The 21306-nt window shown below is 36.8% G+C and overlaps 1 pseudogene; it reads left to right on the top strand.

Annotated features, from left to right (window-relative positions):
* The window catches only part of LOC135269923 (uncharacterized), a 63809-nt pseudogene that overhangs the window by 16114 nt on the left and 26389 nt on the right, over window positions 1–21306 (top strand).

Raw genomic sequence — 21306 nt, 5'->3', positions numbered from 1 at the left:
CACTGCTTTTTACCAGACAGGGAATCCGTGGCTTGGGCACAGCACAGACCCTTCATCCTGGGCTGATAGCATTGAGCGATTACTGACCTGCATCTCTCTGGGGTGGAGCTCCCAGGAGACAAGCAAATAACCCTCAGTCACAACCACTACTAAGATCCCTCTCTCTGCAGCTTCCAAGTTGAGGAAGAAACATAAACACTGAGATTGCCACAGAACTGCAGTGGACAGCCCAGGAGTGCCGAGTCACAATCCACAGCTAGCAGTCAAGTGGGAGAGGAACCCATACTTTTCAAAGATGAAAAAAGACAAAGCAGGGTATTACATAATGGTAAAAAGTTCAGTTCAACAAGAACATCTAACTATCCTAATATATGCACCCAAAACAAGAGCATCCAGGTTCATAAATCAAATTCTTAAAGACCTACAAAGAGACATAGAGTCTTACTCAACAATAGTGGGAAACATCAACACTCCACTGACAGTATTACACAGATTATTGAGGCAGCAAATTAACAATGATTTTCAGGACCTAAATTCAACACTGGATCTAATAGACTTTTACAGAACTCTCCACTGAAAAACAACAGAACATACATTCTTCTCATTTCCACATTGTACATACTCTAAAATCAACCACATAATTAATAGGACATACAAAAATCCTCAACAAATGTAAAAAAGAAAAACACTGAAATCATACCAAACACACTCTCAGACCACAGCATAGTTAAAATATAAGTCAAGACTGTGAAAATCACTCAAAACCATGCAATTACCTGGAAATTAAACAACACGTTCCTGAATGACTTTTGGGGAAATAATGAAATTAAGGCAGAAACCAAGAAGTTCTTTGAAAATAATGACAACAAAGATACAACATACCAGAATCTCTAGGACATCCCTCTAGTGTTAAGAGGGAAATGCATAGCACTAACTGTCCACATCAAAAAGATAGAAAGATCTCAAATTAACAACCTACCTTCACAACTGAAAAAAATTAGAGAAGCAAGAACAAATCAACCCCAAAGCTAGCAAATGAGAAATAACAAAAATCAGTGCTGAGCTGACAGAAATCAAGACATGAAAAAACACCAAAAGATCAATAAATCCAGGACTTGGTTTTTTGAAAAAATAAAATAGGTCACTAGCTAGATGAATATAGAAGAAAAGTGAGAAGCTCCAAATAAACACAATTAGAAGTGACAAAGGGAATGTTATTACTGACGCCACAAAAACAAAAACAACTATCAGAAACTACTATGAACACCTACCTCTACACACACAAACTAGAAAACCTAGAAGAGATGGATAAATTCCTACACACATATACCCACCCAAGACTGAGCCAGGAAGAATTTGATTCCCTGTACAGACCAATAACAAGCTCTGAAATTGAAGCAATAAATAGCCTAAAAAACAAAAAATGCCAGGGACCTGACAGATTCGCAGCCAGATTCTACACGATGTACAAAGAAGAGCTGGTACCATTCCTAAAGAAATTATTCTAAAAAATTGAGGGAAAAGGACACCTCCTTAACTCATTCTGTGAGGTCAGAATCATCTCAATACCAAAATCTGGCAGAGACAAAATAAAAAAAAGAAAACTTAGAGACAATATCCTTGAAGAACATTGATGCAAACATCCTCAACAAAATACTTGCAAACTGAATGCAGTGGCACATCAAAAAGCTAATCCACCACAATCAAGTAGGCTTCATCCCTAGGATGTGACTCATCACATATACAGAACTAAAGATGAAAACCACATGATTATCTCAATAGATGCAGAAAAGGCTTTTGATAAAATTCAACACCCTTCATGTTAAAAACTCTCAATAAGCTATGTATTGAAAAAACATACCTCAAAATAATAAGAGGCATCTATGACAAACCCACAGCCAACATTATATTGAATGGGCAAAAGATGGAAGCAGTCCCCTTGAAAACTTGCACAAGACAAGTATGCCCTCTCTCACCAATTCTATTCTACATAGTATTGGAAGTCCTCACCAGAGCAATCAGGCAACAGAAAGAAACAACGTGCACCCAAATAAGAAGAAAGGAAGTCAAACTATCTCTGTTTGCAGACAACTTGATGCTATATCTAGAAAACCCCCATAGTCTCAGCTCAAAAGCTCCTTCAGCTGATAAACAACTTCAGTCAAGTTGCAGGATACAAAATCAATGTACAACAACTACTAGCATTCCTATACTACAACAACAGCTGATCCAGGAGCCAAATCAGAAAGGCAATTCCATTCATAATTTTCACAAAAAGAATAAAATACCTCTGATAAAATCATCAGAGAGGTTCAAGATCTCTACAATGAGAATTACAAAATACTGCTCAAAGAAATTAAAGAAGACACAAGCAAATGAAAAAACATCCCATGCTCATAAATAGAAAGAAACAATATCATTAAAATGGCTATACTCCCTAAAGCAATTTAGAGATTCAATGCTAATGCTATTCCTATCAAATTACCCATGACATACTTCACAGAACTAGAAAAAACTATCTTAAAATTCATATGGAACCAAAAAAAGAGCTCAAATGGCCAAGGCAATTCTAAGCAAAAAGAACAAAGCTGGAGGCATCATGTTATCCAACTTCAAATTATACTGAAAGGCTAGACTAATCAAAACAGCATGGTACTGGCACAAAAACAGGCACATAGAACAGAATAGAGAAGCCAGAAATGAGGCCATACATCTACAATCATCTGATCTTTGACATAGCTAACAAAAACAAGCAATGGGGAAAAGACTCCCTATTGTATAAATCATGCTGGGATAACTGGCTACCCATAAGCAGAAGATTGAAGCTGGACCACTTCCTTACACCAAACACAAAAATCAACTCAAATGGGTTAAAGACTTATGTATTAAACCCAAAATATAAAAATTGTGGAAGATAACCTAGGCAATACCATACTGGATATAAAAACAGGCGAAGATTTTATGACAGACACCAAAAGCAATTGCAACAAAAGCAAAAATTGACAAGTGGGATTTAATTAAACTAAAGAGCTTTTGCATAACAAAAGAAACTAGCACCAGGGTAAACAGACAACCAATAGAATGGGAGAAAATAGTTGCAAACTATGCATCTGAAAATGGTCTAATATCCAGCATCTATAAGGAACTTAAAAAGTTTGCAAGAGAAAAGCAAACAACCACATTAAAAAGTGGGCAAAGGACATAAACAGACACTTCTCAAAAGAAGGCATACATGTGGCCAACAAGTATATGATAAAAAAAGCTCAATTTCACTGATCATTGGATAAATGCAAATCAAAACCACAATAAGAAACAATTTCACACCAATCAGAGTGGCCATTACTATTAAAAACTAAAAAAATTACACACGCGCTGGTGAGGTTGCAGAGAAAAGGGAACACTTACACACTGTTGGTGGTAGTGTAAATTAGTTCAACCATTGTTGAAAGCAGTGTGGAGATTCCTCAAAGAGCTGAAAGTGTAACTACCATTTGACCCAGCAATCTCACTTCTTGGTATATACCCGGAGGAATGTAAATCATTCTACCATAATGACATACGCACACAAATGTTCACTGCAGTACTGTTCACAATAGCAAAGAGATGGAATCAACCTAAATGTCCATCAATGACAGACTAGATAAAGAAAATGTGGTACATATACACCATGGAATACTATGCAGCCATAAATAAGAACTAGATCATTTCTTTTGTGGGAACATGGATGGAGCTGGAGACTATCATCCTTAGCAAAATTAATGCAGGAACAGAAAACCAAATATTGCATGTTCTTATGATAAGTGGTCACTAAATGGTAAGAATTTATGAACACAAAGAAGGAAACAAGAGACACTGGGGTCTACTTGATTGGGGAGGTAAAGAAGAGGGAGAAGAACAGAAAAGATGGCTATTGGGTACTGGGCTTAATACCTGGGTGATGTAATAATATGTAAAACCAACCCCCATGACATGTGTTTACCTATGTAACAAACCTTCACATGTACCCCAAACCTAAAACAAAGTTCTTAGAAAGTAAATAAAATAATACCTCTATACCTTAAAATATTCATTTGGATTGTGGAATAGTTTCATAACTGAGAAAAAACTTTTAGAAAGGAGAAACTATTAAGTAAACTAGTTCTACATGATATCCCCTTTTATTGGGTAGACTTCCTTGTATATAAAACTAAACATGTGTTTGAGTTTTTCAGGGCCAAATAATATCACAATAAAATATCTTTCAAACCATGAAACAATAATATTTGAAGTAATTCCTCTTCTTTCTCTCTCTCTTTTGTTTTTTTTTTTTTTGGTTTTAATTGCTTTTTAGGCAGGAGATTGAAATCACTAAGAATGTCTGGATATTGCAGTGTAAATAAATATTGATTATAAACTTACAGAGAAATAAATTTCACTTTTTTGTCTAAATATTCAGTTATTATATTTAGTGGGAAATTTTCAGGAATGTTGCTATAACAGAAGGCTTTTAGCAAAAAGATCTTTTCCTCTACGTAAATATTAGGGAAAATATTCTGTACTGCTGCCTTTACTACAAGCATGTTTGAAGGCTGATCTAAATTCTTCAAATTCAGTTATGTGAAGTAGAGCACTCCTATTCACTACTCCAGAGTATGGCGTTATGAAGACAGATTTTACTCCTCATTCACATAATAATAATAATATTTAATATGTCAGACATTTTGCTAAACATTTCACGTGTTTCACCTAGCATTACGGGATAGTCACTATTCTAGCCCCATTTAATATATAAGTACCTTGAATGTGGGAAAGGGTATGTAACTTGCCAAAGACACAGTCAGGGAGAGGCAGAGCAGAGCCTTGCTCTTCATTTCTCTGGTACTCAGTTTCTTCATCTGAAAAATAAGGTTGTTGGACAGGAGTGCCTGTTGTTATAAAATGTCATTATTCTGGCATTTTCAGAGAACCTTCAAAATAATGCTGAGTCATCTACATAAAGCAGTTTGTCTTACATAAAACTGGGATGTTATGGATAACTGTAGATTTTCATCATTCTAAGCATCTTAAAGGTCTTGATAAATTTGTTGTTAAAGTCTTATTACAGGTGTTTGAGGTCAGGCGTGGTGCCTCAAGCCTGTTTTCCCAGAAGTTTGGGAGACCGATGGGGAAGTACTGCTTGAACCCAGAAATTCAAGACCAGACTGGAAAATGGAGCAAGATGCATTTTCTACAAACGCATCTCTACAAATGCATCTCTACAAAAATAAAAAAATTAAAAAGCTGCCGGGTGTGGTGGTACGCGCCTATGGTACCAGCTATTTGGAAGACTGAGGCAAGAGGAGTTAGGCTGCAGTGAGCTGTGATGATCCCACTGCACTCCAGCCTGTCCCGCAGCCTGTGTTAAAACAAAAGTATCTGATAAAGGATGTCTGCTCTCATGCTTTCTTATTTATTTTTAATTTTTTTCTATCTTTAATGAATTATCAGGGCCCAGTGAGGAAACAGCACAGATTGATGAATCTAAATTTAGATCAGGCTGGCCGGGCGTGGTGGCTCACTCCGGTAATCCCAGCACTTTGGGAGGCCTAGGCAGGAGGATCATGAGGTCAGGAGTTTGAGACCAGCCTGATCAACATGGTAAAACCCTGTCTCTACTAAAAATATAAAAATTAGCTGGACATGGTTGCCCATGCCTGTAATCCCAGCTACTCAGGAGGCTGAGGCAAAAGAATAACTTGAATCTGGGAGGCAGAAGTTGCAGTGAGCTGAGATCACGCCGTTGCACTCCAGCCTGGGTGACAAAATGAGACTCCATCGCAAAAAAAAAAAAAAAAAAAAGTTAAGGTCAGGCTGAAGAAGTGGTCTTTCTAGCAGTGTTCAGGCCCCAAGCTCTAGCCTTTCGGCAGGTAGTCTACCTTTCAATCCAGAAATTGAATTTCACATGGTATCTACAGCTGTTATATTTGATCTAAATATCTCCTCAGATCCTGGTATGAGGAAATAGATTCAGCTCTTGTTTGATTAATTAATATACAAAGTGTTAATAAGGAGAACCAAAAACAAATGTCAAGTCAAGGCAATAATCAGGAATTAGTAAATATCATAGTTTAGGAGTAAGCAAGGCTAGGGCTGCTAAGCTTCATATGAATCCATTTTTGCAAAACATATGTCCATTATGTATAAATTGTTCATTTAATTCAATGTTTTTTTTACATTGCATTCTTTTATATCTCTCTTTTTTGCACAGATCCTCTCTTAGTACTTGGAGTGCAAGCAATTTTAACAAAGGCAAAAAAGATCAGTCAGTGTTGTTTATTGAACTACCATGTATTACATATTTTGCTATTTATTCTAATTTAAATTGTCAGACAATGTTGTGAGGACAGGACTATTGTACTCATTCACTAGATCTCTTAGACCATCCAGGCTGCTATAACAAAATATCTTCGACTGAGTAATTCATAAAAAATAGAAATATATTGCTTACAGTTTTGGAGGCTGGAAAGTACAAAAACAAAGTGCCAACAGATAGCTTTCGTGTCTGGTGAGGGTACTCTCTGCTTCAAAACTGGTGCCTTAATGCTGTGTCTTCACATAGTCAAAGGGGCAAACAAGAACTCTCAGGCCTCTATATAAGGTTGCTAATCTCATTCATGAGGGTAGAGTCCTTGTGACCTAATAACCTTGTAAAGGCCCCATCTCCTAATAGTACTGTGTGTGTGTGTATATATAGATAGATATATATATATTGAAGGGACACAAACATTCAGACCATAGCACTAAGAAAACTATGGCTCACAAAAGTCACAGAATAGTGGAGCTTAAATTTAATCTGGTCTTTTTTTTTTTGGTGGGGAGACAGCAAAGTCCATCATCTTTCCATTGTTTCATGATATGTACTCTTATATATAATTGTTTTCAGTTTTTAGAACTATTCTAAGCCTATAGCAAAATTATAAATGTAACATTAGAGTTCAAAGTATCTTAGACATTATCTAGCCTAATACTTTCCTTTAGAAATAGAGTCTGAGGCATGAGGACGTTAAGTGACTTGCTTAAAATGGATATTTAACAAACACATGTTGAGTGACAGAAGAACAGAAAGCAAAAGGAGAATTTAGTTTATCTGCAATGAGATCTGATTCTATGAAACATAGATACGAGCCTATTGGGGGCAAAAATGTATGGAACATACTTTGATGAAAACATCCTTGGAGGTTACTGAATACCAGGATTGTTTCAATTTAAGTTGTGAAATAAATGGATTTAAAACTGCATTTTCATTCACTTTTGACAAGAGGTCAGACAGCCTGGATTAAAGCAGAAATGCTGTACAAATGAAATCAAATATAAGTGAAAATTTTCTATAAAATGTAGGAGAGCAAGAGCAACATTAAACACAGAAGTTTGAGTTTACAGGACTTTTTGTAAAATCCCTGGGCTATAAAACAAAATAAGCAATGATAATAAATAGTAATAGTAAAACTAATAGATTTATTATAGACGTAATTTAATATTTCTCCCTCAGGCAAAGACAAGCTAAATAAAACATATTCATTGTTCGTCTTTGCTTCACATACCCTGCTAAAGAAAACATACTTTCTTGGACAGAGTTTCTTGTTTTTCGTTTTTGTTTATGTTTTAAGTTTCAGACAATGGAAATTTTTTGGCTCAGCTAAAATTTTCAATCTAGCCATTTCCATTGGTGGACAACACAGGATACAGCCAGACAGTTAAGATTGCTGACAGTATCCATGTGCTTTCTTCCCAAGATGATGTTCATTACCAAACCTCAAAGCTGGGCACAAATAAGTGAAGTCTGGACCCTTGAAATTTCATTTTTCCCATTAGAGAAAAAAAAATGTCACATACAACCTTTATTGGAAAGCATTTGAAGCACACTGGGACAAGTTTTTATGAAATCTATTCTTGTTAAAATTCATAAGCAGAACTGGAGCTAGATCGTATAAAATATTAAGGGTGGGGAAAGATAGATACAACCAGAATATGAAGGCACAGCTTTGGGTTGCAGATTTGGGAACTACTATGTCTTTCCACTGGAAGTAAAATGCCTGTGCTATTACTATTATGAGAGGAACTGACTAATGACATCACTGAGTTAGCAAGGCATATGACTGGGACCATAGAATTGTAGTGTAATGGGCCTGCCTTGCCTCGGGGTTTTCAGCTCTTGTGTTGGAAGTGTTCTTGTAAAATAAAAACATCCTGCACTGAAGTTAAAATAAATAAAGATGTATTTAGAATGGAACACTCTTCTTGCCTTCCTTTCCAACTTCCCTGCCTGTCTAAAAGAAAAATATTTTTTATTTGTTGGCGACATACAACCATGATTAATTGCTTCTAACCCAAAAAATAGAACAGTAATCCTGTGACTCTCAGACACTGCAAAGCTGGTCTTGTTCATAAACTCAGAAGAGGCTCAGAAAATGTCTCAGAATAACCCATGATCCTGGCAGCAACAATTTTCCAACATAAATCTCAGAAGGAAATAATGGCTTTCTGCTCTGTTCCTTTTACTATTCCTGTAGCTTGTTAGCTGGACTAGCAGAATTCTTCTGTGCAATCGCCCTAGCCGGGCTGTGAAAATGTTTCCACTTCCCAATTTTATGTGTATGAGAACTAGAAAACAAGGTAATTGATGCTAATTTCCATCACCACTCCTACTCCACCTGTTTTTATTTTGTTTAATTGCCAGAGAAAAGATGGTAGACAAATCTAGGAACACCATAAATATCAAGCATTGTGCTTGGAGCACTGGGAATTAGATTGCCTTCACTAAATGATAGCATGGCTTACAGCACAGGGAAGAATGGAGCCCAGGTTAGGTAAATGACTGCCTTTTCCATCTAAAGTTGGTCTATCAATATGGGTTATTAGCAATAAAGAACCACAGTCTTGGGACAGCTGTATTCCCAGATTCCACTAATAACGCAACATACATAATGGGGTTCAGATGTGAAATTCTCTTCATTCTCTCAGCTGCCAGTGCAGGTGGTGTTTACCCCAAATCCATATGTCCCCAGGATCACCAAATTAGTATTTACATAGAAAAACAAAACTTCCTCCTTGACTTGGACTAACACTTCCGATGTGAGGAGCTGTTTTATGCAAGATTTATGATCCTTCCTAGCGTAATCCTGGCATTTTGGATGAAGTGTAGGATTTCCAGTTCACTAGCAAGCCTTTCCGTAACGAGAGCTCTCATTTTAGTCTCTACTTTGCTCCACAGAGACCTAGGTCTGGTTTCATGATCTGCATGTGTGCCTCTTCTGTGAACCTTTCAAATTCTTATTGTTGGTTGCTGCTCTGCTGGCTTCTTTGCCCTCCCCACACTTGATGGCACTTCCTTTAATAATTCATGAAGCTTTTCGGTCAATAATTGTATGTTCCTGTCACATGACATGATTAAGACTTGTCTAGCACTCTACATTTATTGAAAAGGGACCTATATGCTAAAATAGACTTGTTAAAATCTATCTTTTAAAAAGTAAGCAAAAAGCTTTCTTAAAACTTTTGGCTTTAAAATGAGAGAATACAGCAAATTCAACAATTCATTCAAATTAAGTTAACTCTTTTTTTGTGTTTAAGTAGTCCAAGTGGTGCTTTCACATGTTTTCTTTATTCAAACCCCTGTGACAATATTTCCCAGCAGTTACGTACACAGGAGTGAAGAGTAGGTCAACAGGATATCTTGACAAAGTAATGGAGAACGAAAAATAATCTGATTTGTCTTACTGGAGATGCTAGTTATATTAATTTGGGGAGGAGAGCCTTCTCTCTGTAGTTTCATTTTCTCATGTTTTAAAGCAGACTGAGCTGCCCATATTCAAATATAGATTTAAATTTTCTTCATTTGGGCTCCTGGAGCTGAGTCTTGGTTTCAGATTACCTGTGTGTGAATCCTGGTTTTCCCTTGTTCCAGCTACATGCCCGAGGTACTTAACCTCTTTTAATCCTTAAAAGATAAAGGTACTTCACCTCTTTTTATCTCCATCTCTTCTTTTGTGAAATGGAGATGATTGTAGTTCCTAACACATAGGGCTGTATTGGGGATTAAATGAGAAATGAGATGACATCATCTTTATCATGATACAGGGAACAGGTAAGTGCTCAATAAATGTTACTTGTGGTTATAGTGTATTTCTGAACACAAGGGGTTGTGAATTTCACCACTCAGGTAACTGAATAGGTTTGGAAAGCACTGTCTTAAAGTCATCAATGCATAAAGTGAGACAAATGAATGATGAAGTAAAAGAAATAACCAAATATGTTTTATTAGAGTAACCTAATAACAGTATTTTATAGTAAGCTTTGCTGTGGCCTCCCAGAGTGAATGTAAGTTAAATTTTCTCTCATCTTTTTTGGCAATGAACAATAAGTTCATAATCTCTATTTTCCATGGCTTCTCCATTTAAATTTAACTTGGTAGCAACATTGATTATTTTAAAAAGAGTTAAGCAAATCTATTTCTATTTTTTTATTAATAATTTTATGGAGAATTTAAATCAATGGTCCGTACTTCAAATTTGCTTTCTAGGATCTGGCTGATCAAAGCAGGAAGAAAATCTTAAGCTCTTTTTGACCAGTGACAGATTGCTGCTAATCTTCTCATTATATATATGTACATACAAATTTGCTGCTAAGTGTTCACATATACATATATACACATACAGAAACGTATACATTCATATGTACATACACACATTTATGATGTGAAAACTAATCCCAGAGTCAGTTTTGGGGTAGAGATAGTCAGTGTTTCAGTAAGATGTGAATTAAAACCATGGAAGTGAAGTTGTACGTTAAAAAAAAAGGGAGACTTTTTTTTTAAGTAGCACAGAATAATAATAATAAAACTCAACAACTGAATCTCACTAGAGCTAAAAATAGGTTTAGTGGTTTATTCATTCAACTTTTTTTTTTCCTGAATGCCATCTATGTGCCAGGCATTATGCTAGGGTTTAGGAGTAAAAAATGAAAAGGACCTATTCACACACATTTGTGTAAGAGACTTCCCAAGTAATGTGCCCAAGGTTATGCCTAATGAATAATGCCGGAACTTAAGTTATCTGTCTCCAAAGTTCATGTTTTTCCCACAATACCAAGTTGCTTATTTTAGCAGACACTATTGATGCCCTGTACTGATCCTCTCAGATCCCCTTTCCTAACTCTGTGTGCTCATCTCCTAGCTTCTGCATGTTGTGCTAGTAAATGTTTGCACCTTTGACCTGAAAAGATTGCTCTTGGACACTGGAGTCTCCTTGCCTTAACAGAGTAAGAAATGTCTAAAACTGACCTTCCTCATGTTTCCCTAATACCTAAAAAGCCCAGAGTGGCACATAGACAATGATTGACGTGGTATTATAAAAGTCCATTTCCTTTGCCACAAGGTAAAGCAAACTCTAAAGTGTAACTCATGCTCCAAAGCCTTCCATAGGATGAGGCTAAGACCCCACCTGAAATTTCTTGGTTTATTTTCCTTGTCTATCTTGCTGTCTCTACTCTATTACTGTTTTTTTTCTGGGCATATTCTCACCACAAAAATTTTCTTTTAGGGAGTGATTCTGGGAGATTCTGACTAAAGACATCTGTATTTTGAGTTTTTTGTTTGTTTGTTTCACTGTGAGTTCATCTAACTGCAGAATCATGGAAATAGGTTTTTATGAGATTTTTAGATTACATTATGAAAATAATTCATTATTTGACACAATCATTTAATTAATAAAACATGGGTATAATTTATTTAGTGACCTTGACGAAGTTGTTTTATCTATTCAGGTATCAAGTTACTATTGATTGAGTTTGTATCCCCCTAAAATTCATATGTCAATATCCTAACCCTCAATAAGATGGTATCTGGGAGTGGGGCCTTTGGGAAGTACTTAGGTCATGAAGGGGAGCCCTCATGAAAAACATACTTACCCTTACAAAGGAGGGCCCAGAAACCTCCCTCGTCCATTCAATAATGTAAACGCACAGTAAAATGATGGCTATCTATGAAGCATGAAATGGACCATCACCAGACATTGAATCTGCTAATGTCTTGATCAAAGACTTCACAGGCTCCAGAAATGTAAGAAATAAATTTCTGTTGACTATAAGTCACCAAGTCTATGCTGTTTTTGTTATAGCAGCCCAACTGGACTAAGGCAAGATTTTCCTTTGAAACGTAAGTGTTATTTAGTCAAGTAGTCACCAAGGCCCTCAAACACTGCATGTTCTCACTCACTGTGTTCTCACTCTGAACACAGGAACACAGGGAAGGGAGCATCACACACTGGAGTCTGTTGCGGGGGACTAGGGGAGGGGCAGCGGAGGTGGGGAGGTTGGGGAGGGATAACATGGGGAGAAATGCCAGATATAGGTGATGGGGGGATGGAGGCAGCAAACCACATTGCCATGTATGTACCTATGCAACAATCCTGCATGATCTACACATGTACCCCAGAACCCAAAGTACAATAAAAATATATATAAAAAAATAAAAATTAAAAAAAATGTAAGAAAAGGATATTTTAAAGGAAACTTAGAATATGACAAGGCTGCTGACAATTTTTCACATCAAAATTAGTAAGTAGCTATACCTATCATCTTCAACTTTTTTTTGTACGGATGACATTGAAGAACTAAAATGAATGCCATACTTGGTAATAATAAAAAGTAGAAATTAAAAAAAAAAGAATTGGAAGTCAAAATTACTCCCTGATTCATAGGCTATGGAACAGATGATCTGCATCAGAGTTCTTGGGTGACTAGGCACACTGTCAATAAGCAGTAATATTTTGAAAAGAATCTTGTTTTTGAGCAGTAGATCTCAATAATAGGGTTAAAATATTCAGTAAACCATGCTGTAAACAGAAATGCTATCACCCAGCTTTGTTTTTCTATTTATAGATCACAGGCAGAGTAGACTGATCATCATTTATTGAAAGCCCTTGAATTTTAAGGATTGTAAATGGGCATTGACTTCAACTTAAAATCACCTGTTTCTTTAGTTGCTAACAAGAGAGCCTGTCTCTTAAGCTTCGAAGCAAGGCATTGACTCCTCTCTAGCTATGAAAGTCCTAGATAATATGTTCCTTCAATAGAAGGCTGTTTTGTCTACACTGAAAATATGCTGTATAGTGTAGCCACTTCTATCAATTATCTTAGCTAGATCTTGTGGATAACTTCCTGCAGCTTCTACATCAGCATTTCTGCCTCACCTTGCACTTTCACGTTATGGAGATGCCTTCTTTCCATAAACCTCCTGAACCTCTGCCAGCGTTCAACTTGTCTTCTGAAGCATCCTCACCTTTCTCAGCCTTTATAGAATTAAAGAGAGTTAGGGCCTTGTTCTGGATTAGGCTTTGGTTTAAGAGAATGTTGTCGGTAGTTTTATCTTCCATACAGACCATTCAAACTTTCTCCATATCAGCAATGAGACTGTTTCACTTTCTTATTATTTGTGTGTTGATTGGAGTGGCACTTTTAATTTCATTCAAGAAATTAAAAGTTTCTTTTGCATTCATACCTTAGCTAACTGGTACAAGAGGCCTAGCTTTTGTCTTATCTTGGCTTTTGACATGGCTTCATCACTAAGCTTAATAATTTCTAGCTTTTGATTTAAAGTGAGAGAGGTGTGACTCCCTTTCACTTGAACACCAAGAGGCCATTTTGCAGTTATTTACTGACCTAACTGCAATGTTTTCTTGTCTCAGGGAAGAGGGTGGCCCAAGGAGAGAGAGAAAGACAGAAGAGAAGGGCTGGCCAATGGAGCAGCCAGGACTCATATATTTATTGATTAAATTTGTCATCTTATATGGGTACTGTTTTCGGTGTCTCCAAACAATTTTAGGTTGGCACAGAAGTAATTGCGGTTCTTGCCATTACTTTTAATTAAAAGTTACTTCTGCAATTACTTATGCGCCAAGCTAATACAATAATAACATCAAAGGTCACTGAACACAGATCATCATAGCAGACATAATATTAATGAAAAGGCTTGAGATACAGTGAGAATTGCCAAAATGTGATACAGAAACAAGAATTGAGCGCAGGCTGTTGGAAAAATGGTGCTACAGACTTCCTCAACGTAGGGTTGCTCCAAACATTCAATTGGTAAAACAGGCAATATCTGCAAAGTGCAATAAAACAAGGCATGCCTGTATGTAGACTGCTAACAAAATCTAGAAATATTAACAATATATAGAATGCCACCAAGGGCATCTCAATGCAAATAATGATGAAATAATACCTTGTTTTCAGACTTTAAGGCCAGTCTGAAGATTGATATGGAATACTCTTCTGAATGAATTAATTGGCAGACAAAGCAAACAAATAATAGGTACTTTATTATTGTATTTATATAAGTCAAGTTCACATTTCTATTCATCCAAAATTAACTTACAATTAGGTTACATAATAGTAGGCATGATGGAAAGGATTGAAAAGAAGGCACAAGGGAATTTCATTTTAACTACATTGTTTGAAATGTTCACAGTGAGAACATAGTCATAGAGCCACAGTTTAGTATTTTAATTCTGATCACCAATAAAATTTGAATTCTGAGTAGTAACATTTTTGCGAAATTCTTCAAAACTTCCCTATGCTCCAGTCTTCCCCTCCAGAAAATAACAATTTCTGAGGTTCTGTCTTACTTTAGTATTTTAATTGTTTATGGAGTGATCAGGAGTTAGGAGGAACACATCAACCCAGCTAGCCCATGCTGTCTCTTAGAACTCTTCATTTGACGGTTATATAAAATGACACAATGCTTTCAACAGGAGAAAACATTGCTAAGAAAACTCCTTGATAATATGACCACACATGGCACTTCCCGGTAGCAGAGGGATGAGGGCCCAGCACTATTGAGTTTCAAGACTTTCAAGATAAGATACAGAGTGAAGAACGAGGCTACCACCGATGTGGAGCATGGAGATTTCACAGATAAGATCCCTGGCCCTCCTCTAGTCCCAGGAGACCCCGGAATAATTGAAACTGAGTTGCCCTCTGACTTCTGCCTTGTGTTTGCAGGGAGGTATGTGACCTGTTCTGAGGAGTGCTGCTTCAGGTCAGCAGAGGGAGAAGTCCCAAACTCTGCTAGGAGTTAAGATAAGACTCTGAGTGGGACCTGAGGTGACCACCCATCGCAGAAGGGAAGAGGTTACTCAGAACTCTGTTGCGACCTCTGGGAGGGTGAGAGTTGGTGGGCAGTGTCTTTCCTTGACTTTTGCTTCACTAGTCTGAAGCAAAAGCCAAGGAATTTTTAGTAGAGATGGCAGATCACAAGGTCATGAGATCGAGACCATGCTGGCCAACATGGTGAAACCCCATCTCTACTAAAAATACAAAAAAACTTAGCTGTGCATGGTAGTGTGTGCCTGTAATCCCAGGTACTTAGGAGGCTGAGGCAGGAGAATCACTTGAACCCAGGAGGCAGAGGTTGCAGTGAGCTGAGATCATGTCACTGCACTCCAGCCTAAGTGACAAAGTGAGACTGAGTCTCCAAAAAAAAAAAAAAAAAGAAAGAAAAAGAAGAAAAAAAGCCTCACTAACCATTTATTACCTCTTGTCTGTGTACTTTTCCCAGGAAAAAAAAAAAAAAATCCTGGTTTTCTGTATGTCTAATGGCACCTGTACAGATGTTGAGGCAGGGAAATTCAGTTGATATGAAGCAGGGTCTTTGAAGTTAACAGTATGACCATGTAACAAATAGAAGGAGAAAATACTCAGGCTACTGATACTACAGAAATTATTAGAAAGAGAAGTGCAGAAAGGTGCTGTTGAGTGAAAAAAGGTGAACCCTTTCTTCAGAGATTTAAAACATTCTTTTTAAAAACGTAATTCTCTATTTGAAAGCATCTGTCACATAATAAAATCTAAAGCAAGTTGGCAAAATGCAAGGCCAATTTGGCCTTCTGAGAAACCCCTCCAGGAAACAAAGAGGGTTGTTGTCCTAACGAAGTGTAATAATTGTTCTTTTTTGAGGACCTGCTATGTAACAGGTAATAAGAGATCCTGCAAGTCCTCATCCACATACCGTCTTGTTTCTTTCCTGAGCTCATGGAAAAACTACATTGCCTAGTTCACTTGTAGTTAGGAAGGGTCATGTGACTATCTTTGCCACTGATATATGAGCAGAAGCAATATTTGTCATTTATAGGCCAAGACATATGAAATCCAGGTGGCCACCTCTATTTTTTTTCCCGTCAGCAGCAAATATGGAGAACTCATGTTGAGATATGAACTACCAGATGGAAACAGCTTGGATTTGTGAGTCACCTGGTAGCAAAGACCCACTGCCAAATTACGCAAGATTTTATGTGGAAAAAAAAAATAAATGTTTGCTGTGTTAAGCCATTCAGATTTCAGGTTTTTGTTTTGCATCAGCTAGCAGTTCCTTCATCTGACTAATACAGACATACTATTTATGTCGATAAGCTTATTTAAATATTTTAACAGCAAAGCTAATAATAATGCATATATTCTTTTTTTTTTTTGAGATGGAGTTTCGCTCTTGTTACCCAGGCTGGAGTGCAATGGCGCGATCTCGGCTCACCGCAACCTCTGCCTCCTGGGTTCAGGCAATTCTCCTGCCTCAGCCTCCTGAGTAGCTGGGATTACAGGCACGTGCCACCATGCCCAGCTAATTTTTTGTATTTTTAGTAGAGACGGGGTTTCACCATGTTGACCAGGATGGTCTCGATCTCTTGACCTCGTGATCCACCCACCTCGGCCTCCAAAGTGCTGGGATTACAGGCGTGAGCCACCGCGCCCGGCCAATAATGCATATATTCTTGTTCCAAGCATTTCTTACAGCATACATAAATCAATTCCCTCCCTTTATGACGTTCCCTTAAAATTCAACTTTCTCCTCAGAGGGAATTACAATTAAAAAATCTAGTATGTATAATTTTAATAATAATGATAAGCTTTTTAATATACAGATGTGCTATAAAATACGTTGTAATTTTTTAACATAATGGGTAGTGATATACACATTGTTCTTCTACGTGTCTTTGTCAGTTAACAAAGTGACCACAGCATCATTCCATACCAGCATGTATAAATCTATCTCACTGTTTTATCTACTTTCTTGAAATTCTAAAGTAAGTGCCCAATCTAATTTAACAATTCTCCTTCTGACAGACACATAAGTAGTTTGCCATTAGTTGATATAATTAATAGAACTGAAATAAACATCTTCACACATCAATTTTTTGGCATGTGTGAATAAGAAAAAACATGGAAAAACAGAAGTTGAGATAGAGCAAATTTATTTTTTAATATTGCCAAAATGTTATCCCACAAATATTCTACCAATTCATATTCTTACAAATTAATGTATGCAAATACTGTGCACTCTCACAGACATTGTTTTTTCTTTTGAAATTTCATTTTATTTTAGATTCGGGGGTACATGTACAGGTTTGTTACATGGATAACATGGATTACATGGATTGTGTAGTAATGGGATTTGGCTTCCGGTATATCCATCACCCAAATAATGAACATTGTACCCAGTAGGTAAATTTTTAGCCCTCACTTTCCTCTCAGACATTGTTTTCAATCCTTTAACCTTTAGCTAAACTTCTAGGTTGAAAAATAGTGTCTCACAATTATGTTAATTTGATTTTAATATTGTTATTTTAATTTGTTTAATGTTTTCTAATTAGATTTAGCAAAGAATTGCCTACTACCTCACACATTTAAAGCTGGATTTCTGCAGTAATATTCTGAATCACAGGATTCCTCAAGCCATTCTTTAAAGTTCTGATGTCTCAGTCAAGGCCATAGGAGACAAAAAAAATCTGATGTCAAAAAGATATTTGCCCTTTGTACTGAAAAGCAAGCATTTGTCAGAATGTCCAAGTAAGCGCCAGGGAAGGAGGCCACACATGGCACTCTCAGCTAGTAAGGAGTATCAAGAAGAAAGGGGATAGAAGAATTTCCAGAGTCCATGAGAGAGACACCATGCACAACCAAGTCCAAAGAGGTCTGGGCAGGCTGGTAGTCAGAGTTCTGAATCCAGAATTCAGCCTTGTGTGGAGTAGCCATAAAGAGAGAAAGCGAAGGATCTGGGTGGTGCAACCAGGACAACATATATGAATAGGCTTGAAAAATCTCTTACTCACCACTGCCAGATGAAAGTTACTGGATAATTTGAGTGAACAGGTATACTGGGTAAAAGAAGTGGAGCATATCAGACACCCCATCCTACCTTAGACTCCTTGCTACATATTCTCAAGAAGACTGACTATTGCTGGCTCCCAAATATCAAGTGATACTATTTATGGCTTCTGAGAGAGCAACATTTCTTGATGACCCTGGGACCCAATGCATTCTTGCCAAAGTACCTGAGCTGAAAACTAACTTTATGTCTCCTGAACATGGGTATTTCTTCCCCTATGAATAGTGGACCCTGTCCCCTGAGGTTGGAACTGTGCAAATGAATGGGGTTTGTGAATGATGATACATAGTTGAGACAGGCCAGGAATACCATGAGTAGTGGAAAAGGACATGTAGCTGGAAGGAGAGAGAAATTGATGTCCCAAGCTTAGACTGACTTTTCATGCTCCTTGAATTTTTGCACAACAGAAGGTGGATATCTGTGTTTGCTAGTCTATGTTGCCACCAGATACAGCATGGGGTAAGGGTGTTTTAGTTATTCAGGTTGCTATAACAAAAATACCATAAACTTAGTGCCTTATAAACAATAGAAAATTATTTCTCACGGTTCTGGAGGCTGGAAAACCCAAAATCTAGGCCCAACTAATTTCTGGTTCATAGACAACTGTCTTTTTGCTGTGTCCTTACCCAGTGAAAAGGGTGAGGAATCTCTTTTGGGTTTATTTTATAAGGGCAATAATCTCAATCATGTGCCACCACCACCCCCACACACACAAAAAAACCTAATCACCTCCCAAAGGCCTCGCTTCCAAATACCATTACCATGAAAGGTTAGGATTTCAAAATGTAAATTTGGGGGAGACATAAACATTCAGTCCATTCCAAGTGCATTAGCCTACAGTATAGACATTTGCAGAGTGGATGGTGAGCTTATGGAGATGGCACACTACCTTGTTAAACTGATGTTGCCTGATGAAAATATGTGAGATCCAATGCAGCAAGCATTTGGATGAGATGATATCTCACTGAAGTTTTGATTTGCATTTTTCTGAAAATTAGTGATGTTGAGCATCTTTTCCTATGCCAGCTTGTCATTTGTAGGTCTTCTTTTGAGAAATGTCTATTCACATGTTTTGACCAATATTTAATTGGATTATTAATTTTTTCCTCTAGAGTTGCTTGAGCTGCTTATATGTTCTAGTTACTAATTCTTTGTCAGATGAGTAGTTTGCAGATATTTCTCCTGTTCTGTAGGTTGTCTCTTCGTTTTGTTGGTTGTTTCCTTTGCTGGGCAGAAGCTTTGTAATGTGATGTGATCTCATTTGTCCATTTTTGTTTTGGTTGCCTGTGCTTGTGGGGTATTACTCAAGACATTTTTGGCCAGACTGATGTCCTGGAGATGTTCTTCAATGTTTTATTGTAAGAGTTAAATAGTTTGAGGTCTTTAAAGTCTTTAATCTATTTTGATTTGATTTTTGTATATGGCAAGAGGTAAGGGTCTAGCTTCATCCTTCTGCATATGGATATCCAGTTAACCCAGCACCATTTATTGAGGAGACTATCTTTTCTGCAGTGTATATTATTGAAACCTCTGTCTAAAATGAGTTTACTGAAGGTGTGTGGATTTTTTTCTGGGTTCTCTATTCTGTTCCATTGGTCTATGTTGTGTTTTTATGCTAATACCATGCTGTTTTAGTTACTACAGCTCTGTAGTATAACTTGAAGTCAGGTAATGCGGTTTCTTCAGTTTTGTTCTTTTTGTTTAGGATAACTTAGGCTATTCTGGGTATTTTGTGGTTCACTATAAGTTTTAGAATTTTTTTTCTATTTCTGTGAAGAATGTCATTGGTATTTTGACAGATTGCATTAAATCTGTAGATTGCTTTGGGTAGTATGGTGTTGTAATAATGTTGACTCTTCCAATCAATGAACATGAAATATCTTTCTGTATTTTTGGTGTCCTTTTTAATTTCTTATATCAGTGTTTTATAGTTTTATTTACAAAAATCTTTCACCTCTTTAGTTAATTCCTAGATATTTAATTTTATGTGTGACTACTGCAAATGGAATTTTTTTAAGATTTATTTTTCACATTGTTCTCTGTTGGCATATAGAAATGCTACTGAATTTTGTATGTTTATTTTTTATCCTACAACTTGACTGAACTTGTTTAACAATTCTAATAGTTTCTTTGGAAAGCCTTTATATTTTTTTCAAATACGAGACCATATCATCTGCAAACAAGGGTAATTTGACTTCTCCCATTCCAATTTCAATGCCCTTTATTTATTTCTTTTGCCTGATTGCTCTAGTTAGAACTTCCAGTACTATCTTAAATAACAGTAGTGAAAATAAGAATCCTTCTTGTGTTCCAGGTCTTAGAAGAAAGGTTTTCCATTTTTTCCATTCCGAATGATACTAGCTGTGGATCTGTTTTATATGTCTTTTATTATTTTGAGGTGGGTTCCTTACATATCTAGTTTTTTGAAAGATTTTATCATGAAGAGATGTTAAATTTTATTAAATGCTTTTTCAGCATAAGTGGAAATTATCATATGGTGTTTGTCCTTCATTCTGTTGATGTAATGTAACATATTAATTGATTTACATATGTTGAACCACTCATATCTCAGAGATAAATCCCACTTGGTCGTGATAAATGATACTTTTAAGATGTTGTTGAATTCAGTTCAATAGGTTTCTTTTTTTGTTTTGTTTTGTTACTTTAATTCTGGGATACATGTACAGAATGTACAGGTTTGTTACATAGGTATACATGTGCCATGGCAGTTTGCTGCATTAATAGACCTGTCATCTAGGTTTCCTCCCCTCACCCCCCACTCCCAACAGGCCCTGGTGTGTATTGTTCCCCTCTCTGTGACCATGTGTTCTCATTGTTCAACTTCCAAATATGAGTGAGAACATGCAGTGTTTGATTTTCTGTACCTATATTAGTTTTCTGAGGATGATGGCTTCCAGCTTCATCCTTGTCCCTACAAAAGACAAGATCTCACTCCTTTTTATGACTGCATAGTATTCCATGGTGCATATGTACCACATCTTCTTTATCCAGTCTATCATTGATAGGTATTTGGGTTGGTTCCATGTCTTTGCTATTGTGAATAGTGCTGCAATAAACATATGTGTGCATGTATCTTTATAGTAGAATGATTTATATTCCTTTGGGTATATACC

Source organism: Aotus nancymaae, unplaced genomic scaffold (assembly GCF_030222135.1).
Source record: "Aotus nancymaae isolate 86718 unplaced genomic scaffold, 86718_ANA_hifiasm-v0.15.2.pri h1tg000058l, whole genome shotgun sequence".
Lineage (NCBI taxonomy): Eukaryota > Metazoa > Chordata > Mammalia > Primates > Aotidae > Aotus > Aotus nancymaae.
This window is presented reverse-complemented; position numbering and strand designations above follow the sequence as displayed.